The sequence below is a fragment of the Lates calcarifer genome, linkage group LG20, assembly GCF_001640805.2.
Source record: "Lates calcarifer isolate ASB-BC8 linkage group LG20, TLL_Latcal_v3, whole genome shotgun sequence".
Taxonomy (NCBI): Eukaryota; Metazoa; Chordata; class Actinopteri; family Centropomidae; genus Lates; species Lates calcarifer.
Window position 1 is genome coordinate 21726146 of NC_066852.1, and position 15520 is coordinate 21741665.

General features: G+C 42.0%; 1 protein-coding gene across 1 annotated transcript in view; it reads right to left on the reverse strand.

Moving 5' to 3' along the window:
- LOC108893744 (protocadherin-16) overlaps positions 1-6602 on the reverse strand; it is an 83186-nt gene extending 76584 nt beyond the window's left edge. The window contains exon 1 of the mRNA XM_018692061.2: positions 5817-6602. The gene's annotated coding sequence lies outside the window, so the exon portion shown is untranslated. The remainder of the gene's footprint in view (positions 1-5816) is intronic.
- Positions 6603-15520: the final 8918 nt, after the last annotated feature.

Sequence of the window (15520 nt, forward strand, 5' to 3'; positions counted from 1 at the left end):
GAAAAGAGGTCAGCATCTTCCTGAGAGAAACACTACAGGCTTAATTTCACTGGGAGAGACTGGGACTTTGGTCTTTCTTTGGCTGATGGATTTGAGAAGTGATCAAAAATCTGCAATTACTCATCTTCAGCTCTGAATGTAAGGACAGTGACTTGGCTTATTAGTTATTAAATTCTCCATCAACTCCAGGGTTAGCGGCGCGCCGACAGCTGTTCTCTAAGAGAATGCCTTTGTATCGTGTTACGCCGTTATATTTCTTGTGGTAAGCCTGGGAATTAAGTCTGTCTGTCTTTGTTTTAATTTGTTCTACAGAGTTAAACAGACGTCAATACTCGTCGGTTAATAAAGATCAAATGGAATCATGATAAAAAGACTGATGTGAGAGATGTGATAGATGGGCTTGAGGCTCCAGATAAAAAATTTACTTCTGAACTGATTAACAGAGCTTTGATTCCCTGAGAATAACGTCTTTAGATATGAGTGAAGGTCACTCCTTTCAGTCTCTGAGTTATCAAGAAGAAAAACTTTCCTCTTGCCAACTTTTTCTTTCCCTCATTTTGTCTCACACCACCCACACACATCCAGTCTCTGAATCCCTTAACTTGCATAACACGTTGCTCTACCTGAGCCGCGGTGCCCTACATGCAGCTCTCAGCTCTGTGTGAGTGTTTGAAGTTACCAGAAGCTCAGATCATCTCACTTACTTCATTAAAAACACATGAGACGCTACACAGACAGGCTCTCTCTTCCTTCCTCTGCTCGGCCTGCTCGCCTTCAGAGCTCAGACACTTCTCATCCATCAAGTGCCCAGATGGGCAGCAGTTACCACATTTCATTCATCTTTGCTCAGAGGCATTCCCACATTTATCTCTTCACTGGAGTAATGAAATTAATACATCACTTCATTCAGAAACATGAGCATATATGGTGCACACGCCTGTGCCAGTCAAAATGGCAAACACCTGCTGGTTCTAGCTTTGCAAATATGAAGACTTACTGTTATTTATATGACTGTACATGGAATATGTTTGGACTGGGTTTGGGAGCATTTTTCATTGGTTCTTGACATTTTATAATAAAAATAAGTGGTTAATCTATTAGTCAAAACAATAACAGAGATTGATCGCTGTTGAAAATTGTCATTAGTTGCAGCCCTGGTGACATATCTCTGTGAACTACACAGATAAATCCTAAGGCCACACATTTGCTCGCCTACACACATGCATGCAGAGAAACAGACACACTTCTTCCATCCATCTACTGCAATAACGAGAAACCCAGAGTTCCAACGATCTAGCCACACTTTGGCACCCGGGAGCGAGTGTCACAGGTCCAGCCCACGGCGGAGAAGCACAGGATGGGGAAACTCGAGACAACACCAGGCTTTAGAGGACTTCCATCTGCAGCTTCCTCCAGGAATATAACAACCCATTCCCAGCCATCATTATCCCAGTTCTTAATCACAAGCAAGCTAAAGGCCTGGTCTGGCTATGCACAGGACAGTTTGGATCAACATTTGTTGTCAAATTTGAAGATTACATTGTAGCACTGTAGAGCCATTTGAAACTAGGTATTTTTGAAGAGCAGTCTCCCCATAGCCTTGCGGGCAGTACCTACTGTCATGCACTTAGAAGATGTCTTTTTTTAAATTTGGCCAGTGTCTATAGTCCTTCCCACTCAGCTGACCTGATCATTACACTAACAGGATCCCTGTTGTCTGGATAAAGACTATGAATAACAATGCAGTTACTTCAGAATTGGGCCTCAGAACAAACAAAAATGGAATTGCACCGACACAAAGCTCCAGCCAGTCAATCACTCAGCATCTGACAGGACAGTCCAGTCATTTTCTTTGATTGGGTGAGTCAATCTTACAGTAATATCTTCTCCAGAGCAGCAGATAGATGTACTTAGGAAGTTAAGATCTGTATTACCCCAAGGGAAAGACTAGAGTACACTGTCAGAAAATGAGCTTCAGCCCAAGCTAAAAGATGAGGTATTACTTTGGATTATGTATCAGGGTTTTGCTAGAAACACGTTTCTATGACCACACATTGAACCTGTACCTCATGATTCAAACATTATTTCCTCATGTGGTTCCTGAATGAAAGCAAGCAAGAATGGTGACTGCTTAGAAACAAGTGATTGATTTTTGTTATGTCTGGCCAGCCAAGATGAAATTGTGAAATTACAACCTGATGCTTTTATCTTTGTTTAATATTTTATACCTAGTGAAACGATTCCGCTGATGCACCATTACACTTAAAGCTCTGCTACATACATTATGTCACTGAATCCAACCTGATACAGCTGCATTTTAACTCCAGGGTGATTTTAGGTGCCACTTCCCCCACATGTACGCACACACACAACTCATATTTTACAATGGTGTAATTAAATTTCACGAGTATAATCACAGTAAGATGGCAGACTTGGTGATTGTAGCTGTCATGGCAACCGAGAGGCCCTCAGGGTTGAGTTAATGAAATGCGGAGCAATCGGCAAAAGGGGGATTCCTTATCAATGGGAATCTTATTTTCCGACTTTACTACTGACGCTATTAATAACCGCCTGGCCTTCCTGTGGATGGATGATGTAAATACAAGTGGCTCTCCAGGAAACCGAAGCTACCCCCCGTCACGCACGGCTGCACCATAGCACTGGTTGTGATTTACATGCTGACTTATAAACTACAATAAAATGAAATCCCCTAAAGACTGAGTATTTGGTTTGTGTTGTGTCTAAGATGGTGGTCTGAGGGGTAAATAAAAACACCAACACAGATCCCAGACACAAACAGCGTGCAGTGAGTGAGGGATGGAGCTAGGGTAAATATTTCCACTGGCTACTTGTGGAGTCAGGGAAGAGGAAAACAATCTTATTTATGTTACTTCAGTTTTTTAGTTGCAAACTATTCAATCCATGTGCATTGTATTTCTATACTTTTAAGGAAAAATGGTCTGCCTCTCTTATTTTTAAGGTGTTTACCCTTTGGTTGGTACAGGTCACATTAGGAATATAATCGAGTGAGGTGAGGTTAGGCTTGTGCAGGACTGTATGTTGTGTATACACTTGTATGTGTATGTGAGTGTGTGAGAGAGAGAGAGTGAGAGGGAGTCTCTGAGTCACTTTCCGATATTTGTACTCAGATGCTGATTTCCCATGCACGAGAAACAAAACCCAGGAAAAAACAGTCCTGGGATACAATTAGAGAGATTTTTGTTTGAGCTGCAACATTTGGGTGGGAAGATGCTTTCTGTTTTTTCCCCCTCACCCTCGTTCTCTGTTGGCAGCGCTCCATGATCTGAGTTGATGAGGTGAAGCAGATATTACACAAAAGCCTCTACTCCATATTTTACTTGTAGTGCCTTTGTGTTCACAATTAACAATTCAGAGTCAGACATATGACTTTGTGAGAAGGCAGAGGATAAAATCATGCACATAATTGAGTGAAAAAGACAAATTTTCTCTCTTATGTGGGTTTTGTGGAAGCCACAATGAGGACAACAGTGTATACACTACAAGCAGAATTTCAGTGTCAATGTGGGTGGCGAATGCGCAATTTGATTACGCTGTGTATCTACAAAGTTTAAAGTAAGCTCCCAAGATTGCTTGAGATTTGCAAAGGAATAAAACATTGACTTGGACATTCCCTACCGAAATACCATTAGAATAAACTAAAAAAAGTCCCTTAAGACTGTGGATGGTGATATTATATTTCATGTTGAGAAAACACAAAATTGATGGAGGCTTAAAGCAGAGATTTAAGATTATCTATATCTTCATTCTGGTGTAAGTTATCATGATTCAAAAATGAGATGCAAAGACCGAGCCAAATCTGATGCCACGTTGCTGCCAACATACACAGCAAATAAGCCGATATACAAAGGAGGGAGTCGGGGTTGGAGGGTGATGAGTGCTGTTCAGTCACCTCCCCCCAAAAACTGCAATATAAAGTCATTCAGCAGATGCTGCTGCCCTAAGAAGTGCATGTGTTTTGAGTGAGGCCCTGATGGGAATAAAGCCCCTGACCCTGGCAGAGTCGGTATCATGCTCACACATTCAGCTGCACAGAGACACATGAAGTGCAAGGTAAACAGCACACTGTTTACTTTGTTGATAAGCCTGACAAAATGACTTGACACTGAACTCAGTGAATAGTCCTCTCTGCCTTGACTTGCTTGTTACTGACAATGGTAAAAACTCGAGTAGAAATGGCAATAGTAACATTTATCATTGCAGTCCTTATTGACAATTAAATGAAGATGAATGAAGACATCTTTCACTGGGAGGTCAGAGGTCATGGTGGACACCTCTGTTGCCACACTCCAACCAAACCATCCCAAGATCAGATGAAGTTCCAGTCTTGGCTCAATCAACTGGAATTCCACTTTTTTTATCCTCTAAAAATTTGCATCATGACTTCATAAATCAAACCAAGATATGACTAAATATCTAAATATGAGAAAATGTCTTAATTGCTGCATGAAACAACTTGGGATTGCTCCAGTCCTGCTCCTGTAAAGGAGAACCTGTTCCTATAAGCAGCTGATGTGAGCAATTATAAGTTGTTTGTACAAACATAAGCTCCGCTCGGTTGCAGGCGCACCAAAAGATATCCATATGGTTCCAGTTAGAGAATGTCTTGCTGCACGCCTCATCACTCTGAGAGAAACCAAACTCTTACTGGTTGTATGCAGACCAAAAGGCTGAGGCTGAGGCCAGTGGAGCACACGGGACCATGTAAGTGGATAGTGTAATAATGCAAAGATCCGTATCCCTCCTTACAGCAGAAAACCAGGAGCTGCGGACGCCAGCAGACACCAGATACGACTAGAATAACTATTGTGGTGAGGTGCTTAAAAATGCCCCTGGGTTCCCATTTTTAGCTTTTGGCCATGTAAACATATACAGACAGAACTCGCTGCTATAAATACGACTCATGTTAGAAAACTATATAGCTGTGTCACAATCTATTTGCTGCATACATAACTACCTAAATCCTCTTGGACGTCTTGTTTTTATATGTTTAAGGTATTTTAGAGTCTTTCTACTGAGATAGTCCCTCTGCGATCTTCTTGTTCTGTTTTCTCAATCACACAGAAAAGAGGAAACCTAAACCACCAGCAGAGCAGACCCGGCTGTAGCCAGTGGCCTGAGTGCCTTGCTCAAAGGAAAAAGCACTTTAGATTTTCACTGCTTAGTGATGCCTTGCACTCACTCTAAAACCTGGTGCTGTCACATCAGTTGGTCTCTCCAGGAAATAGTTCAAAATGTGCTGGCCCACTTCGTGCACTTCATGGTGTTTCCCATTAAGTGGTTCTGTCCTCCCTCCAAAACAAAGTGTATTTGCTCTAAGTTGCCAACCCTGGGGAAGAAATCACTGACTCACTGTTATTAAATAGTTCCATAAGACATAATAAGCCTATATTCTGGCCTGTTACACTCACATCCCTTTCATGTTTAGCGTGTCATCTGAATGGGAGCCCACTCTTTTCTCTTTATCCAACCTGGCTGTTTAGCTGGCTGGGGTGTGAATGGTAATCAATAATCAATATGCATCGCCGTGATACACTGATCTTCTAATACTATTGTAGTCCCGCTAGTATGTTCTCTCCCCCCTTCGTACCACAGTAGCCTGACCAGCTACCAGCTCATGCATGCAAGGTGCAGATGCAGGGTGCACCCCTCCATGTGAAGAACCCAGAAGCTTCCACCTCACAAGAGCTCGTTTCCGTACGTTAATGCTTTACTGATCAGATGCACCAGTGAACGTGAACACACAAGAGGATGAGAATAAAGGAGCTGTCACTTACATTCATCTGACCCACTCCGCTGCTCTGGATGTGCGCTCTAGATATCCCCCCCTCCAAAACCTGATTAGTATGCAAACGGTTTTTCCAATTCCCCCTTCTCTCAACGTCAGACAATCCACCAGGACAAAATCTTGAATGGAGCCGTGCTGGCCAGCTGGACAAGGGGTCTTTTAGGTTTTTTTTTTTTTTTTTTTTACATAATATCCACAAAAATGACAGTTGAGCCAATTCCACAGATTTTCTGATCCGGTAGACCGGTTGGTTGGGTTACTCCTTCAGTGAGGGGTCTTTTGGCGTCTTCGTTCCCGTGTCAGGTGAGCGCGTCTGGATCAGCTGGGGGAAGCTCTACGGTGTCTTTGCAGTCTGCGGGAGAAAGGATCCGTCTGTAGCCCCGCAGCGCTCTGCCCTGCCTCTCGCTGATCTTAAACGTTTTCTCTCCTCTCTTTCCTTCTCTCAGCATCCAGTCACTCAGACACTGTGTGTGTGTGTGTATGTGCTAAACCAGAGCCGCTTCAGGGCACCGTGCACCTCACCGACTGAAAGCCGACTCCTCCGTCACAAGGCCCAGCCCCCCTTACTCTTCTCCATACCCTCCTCCTCCTCCTCCTCCCCTTCGCCGACTTGGGTTGCTAATTTATTCGGGTAGCTACACAAAAGAGGGGGGACAGAGGAGAGGCTAATACAGTAGGCAGTGAGCGGAGTGGAGGAGATCGGAGAACAGACTTTGGTGCCCCCCAGCTCCGTTCAGTGGAAGTAGACTTTGAGACAAAGGAGCGCGATCAAAGAGGAGTTTAGCTCAGCATGGCACATTATGCATATATGTGACTCATTAACGACATAATTTCTCTCCTTCAGCGTGGACTCTTAAAGCTATGATATGATGTAGAAGGACACACACACATTTCCCACTGAAGCACTAAAGTCCCCGTAAACATTTAAGGAATTTAGTATTTTATCTCATACTTTTATATTTACTTAAAAAAAAAAATCCCATATCCTAATTCTAAGCATAAAATTTGTGTGTATTGTTTTTTGTTCCTATGGATTTTTACAAAGATCTGGACATAACAACATAATCAAAGCATATGAAATACTCTTTCATGAAATTAGTATGAAAATGGCCACAATTGTGTGAGATGAATAACACAGTGAAAAATGTGAACTGAACATTTCACAACACAAGCCTCTAATTCTCATCTAATTCTTCTTTTTTTCCATAGGTGATTTGTTGTCATGATGTATTGACAGCTTTTATGTGAAATACAGGCATATTAGAGTAGTTTAAAGTAACCTTAGTATTGAAGTTGCATTCAAGGTATTCGATTACAATGAGATCATAAATGTCTGGATGTAAAAGCTTAAGTCTATATAACCTCAGAGAGGGAGCAGCAATGGAGGCTGGGCAGAGGTTCAAACACACACACACTCACACACACACACACACACACACACACACACCCTTTGGACTGCTAGCATCAGCAAGACGGGAGTCATGCATCACCCCAGATTTTTAGGTCAAGCATCCACCTGCATCGCGGCAGAGCGGGGGAGGAGAGGTGGAGGAGGGAGAGATGGTGTGAACACAGGCAGGGGTGAGGGGGGTGATGGTGAAAAAGGACAGCGATTAATCCATTACTCTCTTCGTGCCCAGTGAGTGTGTGTGCTGCAGTCACTGATGGGAAATGGTACATTTGCACTTTTACCTGTAAGTGTACACATTCACCCACACTGACTGTGACAGTGTGACCAGACACAATGGACTCAGGCTCATTTAACTCTACAGGAGATCCATTTGGCATTTAGATTTTCTTTACTGCAGACAGTAATTATCTATGAAAAACAAACATCATAGTGTCCCTGTTTCCCTGTATTGTGACAGTGGTCACTTGGGGATTGAACCACCAGTCATGGCAGTATTAGTGTCAGGGGCTAGCTCTTAAAACTAACAAAGTATAACATCAAATCCCAGGGGAGCAACAAGCAGGATAAGGAGGACTGACAGGCAGTTACTGCTTCCCTGAAATTGAAAAGGCTAACATAAAATAACTAATAACTATTACCTTTTATGTTGCTGAGCAGATTTTTGTGTAGCTCAACTATAATTGAAATCCCTTTCATTACTGAGAACATGCTTGGTTTTGTCATAAACTAGGTTACATTGGGGTCAGTTGTAGTGGAGAATAGCAATTTAAGTTTAGTCTCCATTTTTTCCACTTTAACCAATCTACTATCGTTATTATTTCATCCTTTCATCTATTTGAAGACATAAAGACATCATTGTCACTGGTTCTGTTTAAATTTCTGCCAAGAACACAGTTCTCAACAGCATTCAAGGTTCTTATTCATTATAATGCTGCTCTTTGTTGTCATCATAGCAAGTTTAACTTATTCTTCAGGATGAGTGCATGCATTTTAAAAAGAGTTCCACTTGATACAATGTGAAATCCAGCTCCTGTTCCCACCCTTTGTGTCTCACCTCCTGACTGAACCCAAGGCCCCAGATATGCATACATTTCAAAGATAACATACCAAAGGGTTAACATGAAAAGATGCGATTTATGGTCAAGATAGAGAATGATCCACTGGTTGATTGTGTCTTGCCCCTACTGGCTGTGATTTATGAGGACTGTATTGTACATGCCTCTGGAAATATTTGCTAAAAGGCCTGGTTGGTAGGAAAAGACTTGACAGCTTAAAAACCTGTGTCAAATTTAAGATGAACACAAATCTTCTAAGGTTTGGAAAATATCTTTGCCTCAACAGTCACTAGAACCAAAATGAGTGAATGAAAAATAGATAGGAAAACAAAAAATGAATCTTTTCCTGCCCCCAGAGTCCTTGTGTGGCTTTATGTCTCAAATTTCATCTGTGTCCTTGTCCTTGGAGAGTGACCGTTTGTCCACGTGTGTGGTTGTGTGTGTGTAAATGTGTTGCACATGTTTGTGTTTGCGAGTGAATTTATTCGGCATCGAACTTGTTGTGTCAAAACTTGCCGCAGAGTTGCAATTACACAGCTTTAACCAGAAACAGATGGCTGAGGAGTGACACTTTTGGTGGGGCTCCCCACGATGGAGGAGATTTATATCGCTGCCGCACACATTCATAAATGCAAAATGTCTCACTGTCTCGCTCTCTCTCTAATACAAACACACACGTATACACACACATACACTCAAATGTACACATACAAACAGTATATCATGAACATGAAGCACCATCAAAGGATTTATTTGGCAGCTGTGTCTATCCTGTTTGTCGTTTCCTCCCTCTAACCTCAAAATCCACAGCCTGACCATGATAACCCTGGTCCACATTTCAAACCTTTAGCACACCTCTAAGATTTATGTACTGTCAAGTCATAGATAAGCCATATATTTATTCCAACTCCATACATTCATAACGAGACTGATTAAACCAGCAGTCTCAGAGCTGTAAATCCCCAGAGAACATCTAGAAATGACTTAATCTGGCCTCTAGATGATCGTCTTATATTCTGCATCTTGGATCTGACCCTGCTTATGGTCACCATGAACACAACAAAGAAATCAGCCTGACATGGTGGTTAACTAACAACTTGTTGCTGCAAGGTCATTTGGAAATGCATCGTTGGGAGCTAATGGAGGGGCCTGTCTATATTGGCTGTACAGATTGGACTCATTGGCTGGGCTCCTCTCTCTTTCTCCTATACAAACACACACACATACACAGTTATCCGCAGGAATGTGATGCCTCTGATGTGAATCAAAGCAGTAAATTAACCAAATTGACATGTTTGCATGAGCAGTGGACTGAAACTAATTTTTAGATTTCATCACTTTTAAAAAAAAAGAGGAGCTGTTGAATACTGTAACATAACTATAACGTCTTCTCTGAGCAGAATCCTCTGGAAAATGTGTCTGCAACAATTCCTTGACTGGCAGGCAACACAATATCCTAGTTCCGTGTGTCCTGGCAGCTCCATCCATAAAGGGGCTTAATGTGTCTACTTCCACTATGTATTATTTCATTCAACTGTTATCACTTCATCACTTTGGATCCAGTCCCTTTCCTGACACACAAGTCCACATCATACAGTGCTGTGCATACATCCACTTTCTTATTTCTGTCACTTAACTCGCTCTCTCTCTCTCTCTGTCAGCCATGTGCGCAGTTTGACCCTGTGTCCATGCAGGTGTCGGCCCCCGCTATCTGATCCACCTTTCCTGTGCGACAGGATGAGATGAGGTCACAGCTCCACTCAGTGACTCTCTCTGCCAAGAAAGGAAAGAGCAGTGGCTTAATCATACCTTCCTTTCCCATGGCCAAAATATCACTGCATGTCATTAATTAGGGTTTCTTAAAAAATAGCTCAGTGACTCTTGTGGGCAAAGGCAGCTTGTTACCTTATATTCACAGTTAATTTTTAAATGGAAAGTCTAGTTTATGACTTTTTCTTTCATCATTTAAACAAATCCAGTGAAAAAAACAAAACAGATAACAACTTTTTCCCACTAATAAATGTTCCCTGTGTACCCATAGCCTGATATCACTTCTCTGTGACAATGACCTCCACTGTTGCCCAGAAACTACTAAAAACACATCACTGAGCCACACTGCCGAACATGTCACATGTTCTTTCATATTTGTGATTCATTTTTAAACACTGGCATTTTCAGCTGGAACAAATGGGCTTGGGCTGAGTGCCACAGGCAGGGTGGGGAAGTCAGAAAGTATTCAGAGATGGACTAGTGCATTGTTGGTTTTGGTTTTTTCATGCTCTCTGAGGTTTATCAATCACCAGTCCTATTGCACTGACTACTGGAGTGAAAGGAATTCATTCAATGTATTTTTTGATTATCATACTAAATACTAAAGTAAAAGGACCGTAGCATGAGTTAATGAGTTGGAATAACTGGAGTAATTGACTGTTTCCTTGTTTTGAATACCAGTGTGAAACAGATTCTATTACTATTTGAAATGTGTTGGGACACTGACATGAAAAATATTCTGATTATTGAATTGTTAGGAGCTTGTCTTGTCTGTGTATGTGTTCTAGTCTTCGTCCTGTTTATCTTTGCTAACAGTTGCATTGTGACTATGTAAAGTCAGTTTTATGGACCCCAGGAGGAAAAGTGGGGCTCCTAATGAAAAACTAAACAAAACTCTCCAGCACACTACAACATGGTAGTGGGCATTGCCTGTTTTTTCTCTTTCTCCTATTTCTTCCTTTGCCATTGGTAACAAATAGACTTGTATTTGTCTTCATCTGTGCCTGCAGGGTATTCTTAGGGAGATTATTATAGCTTACTTTACTCTGAGGCCAATCTCCCTACCATGCAACCATACACTGGCTCAATGACTTTGGCTGTTCTTTCAAAGCTACTACATTGTGCATTTCTGCAGATGTCACTAAAAAGGGGACCAATACTTAAGTATATAGGAATAAGATGTATTGGATGTGAATCTATGGGAGAAGTTATTTTGTTTTGCCAACAGAAGAAAAAAAGTTTTCCTTCCTTTTGTTGGGTGTTGGCATCACCTTTCCTGTTGGTTATGTGCGGTTTCCTCCAGACCTTTTTAGCCGTTTCAGTGATTTTTTACATGTGCATTGTTTGTGTGGACATGTGCAGCTTTTGGACTATTTTAGGAAGAGACTGTGAGGATAAAAAAGGCAGGGGATGACAGATCAGGAAAGGGGCATTGTTATTAGCAGCTCAGAGCAATATTGCTTCCCTAGAACTTTGCAGAATGAAGTCACACAAAATGTCTCACATCCATATGGAAATTATGTCTGAAATAAAATGTTTCAAGTCATGATATCATCGTGGCAGCTACTCACCCTTAAAATACCTGCTATATAAGATACAGTACTTTCCGAAATCCATCATTAAATCCTCTTTTCACTCGGCTGAGATTTCCTCTAATTCTGAGCTTCATATTTCAGCCTTATCTTGAATTACGTCATCTCCATAATGTGCTTAGAGTTGAGAGAAATGTTAAAACTTGTCTTTCTCTGACTGAACTGTTATAACTTCAGAGCCTCTACATCAGAAGCTGGCCTACTTCCACTTGGCAAGCCTCTCCTGAGCAAGGCCTCCCAGCATTAGCAGAGCATTTGCCGAGAAACTTATCTTAAACGTTCAAGCATGAAGGTCATAACTTTTTTTCTTATCAAGCAATGATCTTGAGGTAAAGAGTGAAAACAGGAAAACAGCAGTGCAGGTTTTTTGCTGCAGTTGTGATGCCCCTTACTCTCTGTGTATCTTTATGTGAGATTAAACAGTTCCTCTGACGAGCTTCCAGGTTTTGTATGATAGAGGAAATTTATGGGTTGCAATCCATCTGAGGTTCTCTCATGCTGTTGGGAATATCATTGCACTACACTTCTCTCATATCTCTCTTGTGAATATAACTTACAAGGTGTTATCCTGGGCTTCCGGCATTCTCTCTGTTTCTTGTTGGTTATCCCACTGGCTCTTGCAGAAGACTCACAAATCTTAATTTCGCCACAGGGACCATCTTTAAGGACATCATTTCCGAGGCAATGGCAGCTGGTTTAAATATCAGCATGTGTAATCTATGATCCAAAATGTGTTTTTGGCTGCGATCACTGTGCATCCCTTCACTTACAACTCTTTTTTTTTGTTTATAATGACACCTTTTACAAATCTCCTTTTCTTCTCTTCTCGTCATTATCCAGATCTCTTTCCGTGTGTGACCCGGACATCACATCAACACAGTACCTGCAGACCGCATCCTCCTCTTCTGTATTCTTGTCACACCACTCCTCGCCTCACTAATTTAACTCTCCGTGACACCTCCCTGCCTCCTTCTTCCTCCCTCTATCAGAGTGTTTTATTGTTACAAAGCAAATGCACTAAGCAGGCAGATACACTAAATCAAGATGGCCTCAAGCAACCAAGACTGTTTAGGCTGCGAAAAAACTATTTAGCTGCTGGCTGTAAAACCTTGGCGACAATGAAACGTGGGCTTAACGGGTCGATAAGAATGAACTAACATGACTCTTTTTCCACATATTTGTTCTACTTGTAATAGCAAAACAGTTTTTGTGCTGATTTTCTGTGTTCCACTGATGAAATTACAAAACCTCCTGCATGTATGATCAGCTATATCAACTCCACAGTGCTGTGTGCTTATAGCAAACAGTTTTGTCAGTGTTGATCAAGGTCAGTGATCAGCTACAATACTAAAACTCATTACAAATACAACATCCTGCTGCCATTCATCTGGATGTTACTTGACAAGTACCACCCACCTTAACATTGTCGCAGACCAAGCACCCCACCCCCATGGCAACAGCACTCCCCAGCAGCCTCCCCCAGCAGGACATTGTGCCCTGCCACGTCAAAAAAAAAAAGGGAAGAGTTCTTACCCGGCCTCCAATCTCCCCAGATCCCAATCTGATTGAGCATCTGTGGGATGCACCGCAACACCCAAGATCCACGGAGGCCCCACCCCAGTGCCAGACACCACAGGACACCTCAGGAGGTCCCCTGTTCATGCCCTGATGGGTCAGAGCTGTTTTGGCATCATGAGGGAGATCTACTTCCTGTATTAGCCCATCTACTGGTCAGCTTCGGCACAATATTAGGTTTTGGGTTTTAATGTTGTGGTTGATCAGTATATCATGGTAAAAAGAGAAATGTCACCGTTACTAAAATTGTGTAAAAAGCTATAGAATACTCACTGTACTCTACAGTATTCTCATACTGGTTCATTACACTCAGTGAATAGCTGCTAAAAGGCTTCTCTACCTAACAATGTGCTTCTAATACAGGCGTCTAGCAAACAGGAAGTAGCCAAAGCTGAGAACTTCCTGTATAAGCCCATCTACTGGTCAGCTTCTGGACTATGGGCACAGGAGGTTCCTGAATGTGACTGTAGTGTGACTGTAGTGTGTGTGTGTGTGTGTGCGTGCGTGTGCCATTCAGCATTCCATCCCCTCTGCTTCCTTCCCTACCCCCGGCCTCCTGATGCAAGGCATCGTGGGAAAGAGTGAGTCTCACCTCTGCACACCACGCTCGCTCACTCAGCACACACATAAAGCAGCAGAGATGGGGACAGATTTAGTAGGTGTTGTGAGCCAGATGTGTCGCCGTGTTGCACTGTTATGACACCGTGCCACTAATGTGCCACACAGACTGCCTGTGTTTCCATATTTAGAGTAAATGACAGATTGATAACATAACAATGTGTGGGAGGGGGCCTGAAAAAGAGAGATGAAAAAGGGTGTTATTTTGCTTTGTTGCACTGCACATTTTGAACTAATCTGATCTTCTTTGCATGCTAAGGGTTAATGATCCAAACCGGATGAACAAACATGATACACACACACACACTCTTTTGTTATTGTCCCCCAAAATAAAAAATTTATGTGACAACTCTTATTCTTTTGTTTATGTATGTACGTGTGTGGTGCGTGTGTTACGGGACATCTTAACCTTGGCTCAGCCTGTAAAATGTTGTGTCAGAGGCCTCAGAGGAAGAGGAAGATGAGAAGGTCAAGTGCGTTTGGGTTGGGGGGGGTGGGGGTGGTGGCCATCCCTCACATTGGTCCCCTGGATCAGCTGCTTCCTGTTTATTGTTGCATAGAGGTGTTGTCCTGTGAAGATAACAAGGCTTTGACTTTTGACTCCAGCGGAACAGGAGCACATCCTGCGACGGATGCCATATTGTTCAGCGTCTTGTCACATACTCATCACACAACCGCTGTGACCCTGCCTGCTCCCATTTTGACAGTTTGTACGTCATATTGGATCATAGTGCAGCATAATGATCGAATGGCTTTTCTGCAAAACAGGTGTTTACCCTGACTTTATTATTCCTATAATTATTCATCACCATCAGTGATTCAACTGTAATTATTGTCGCCCAACTTTGCTTGAATGCAGGCAGGATTATAATTATCTCGATTCTAGATAAATGGTGCCCTTTGTAAGTCTGCAGCTAACACACTGAACCCACTTTTAATTCTCAAAAGCAGAAGTAACAAATCCAGCACTCTTTCCCAGAAAGTACTGAAAGCATGTAACACATTAAATCCCTAAATATCAAGAAATAAATGAGCACAGCCTATTTGAATTTGTGCAGTTTCTTATCCAAAAAGATCGAATACTTCTGATACATTGACTAAAACTCAACAGAGTCTGGTTTTAACATACAAAGCACAAATCTATCCTTTAAACACAATCTGTTTTTTTTTTTTTTCAATAAAACTGAGGGTATACATTTACACTGAGACAAAAGGAGTTGATAGATTATATTCAAAGTTTTATGATACAGTGTTCTGAAAACTTTGCTTATCTTCCTGGAATCAGAGAGCAGGAACTTAAGGCCACTTTGAGTCTGGAAAATGGACAAGAAAAACTCCAAAATCGGCTTTGTAACTCTCACAGCTGTCTGTGGCTGGAGCCAGGGCAGAAGCTGGAGAATTTTCTTCGTCCTTCCTAGAGTGTGATTTATGTCGAGTCCAGTCTTCTCCCACTGCTTTGACTGTTTGATTGTTTGTTTTTTTGGAAGAGTTTAGGATTTCTTTTCCAATAAATTGCCTGCTACAGAAAGACAATAATCAAGATAAGGTAACGCTGGTTTCCCAACCCCTGCCACACACAGCACAGGTCACAATATGTTTACATTATGAAAGGGCTGTCTGAGCTTTTAGAGGGATTAGGGCCAGGGGATGGAAAGTCTCCAACAAAGCTCAT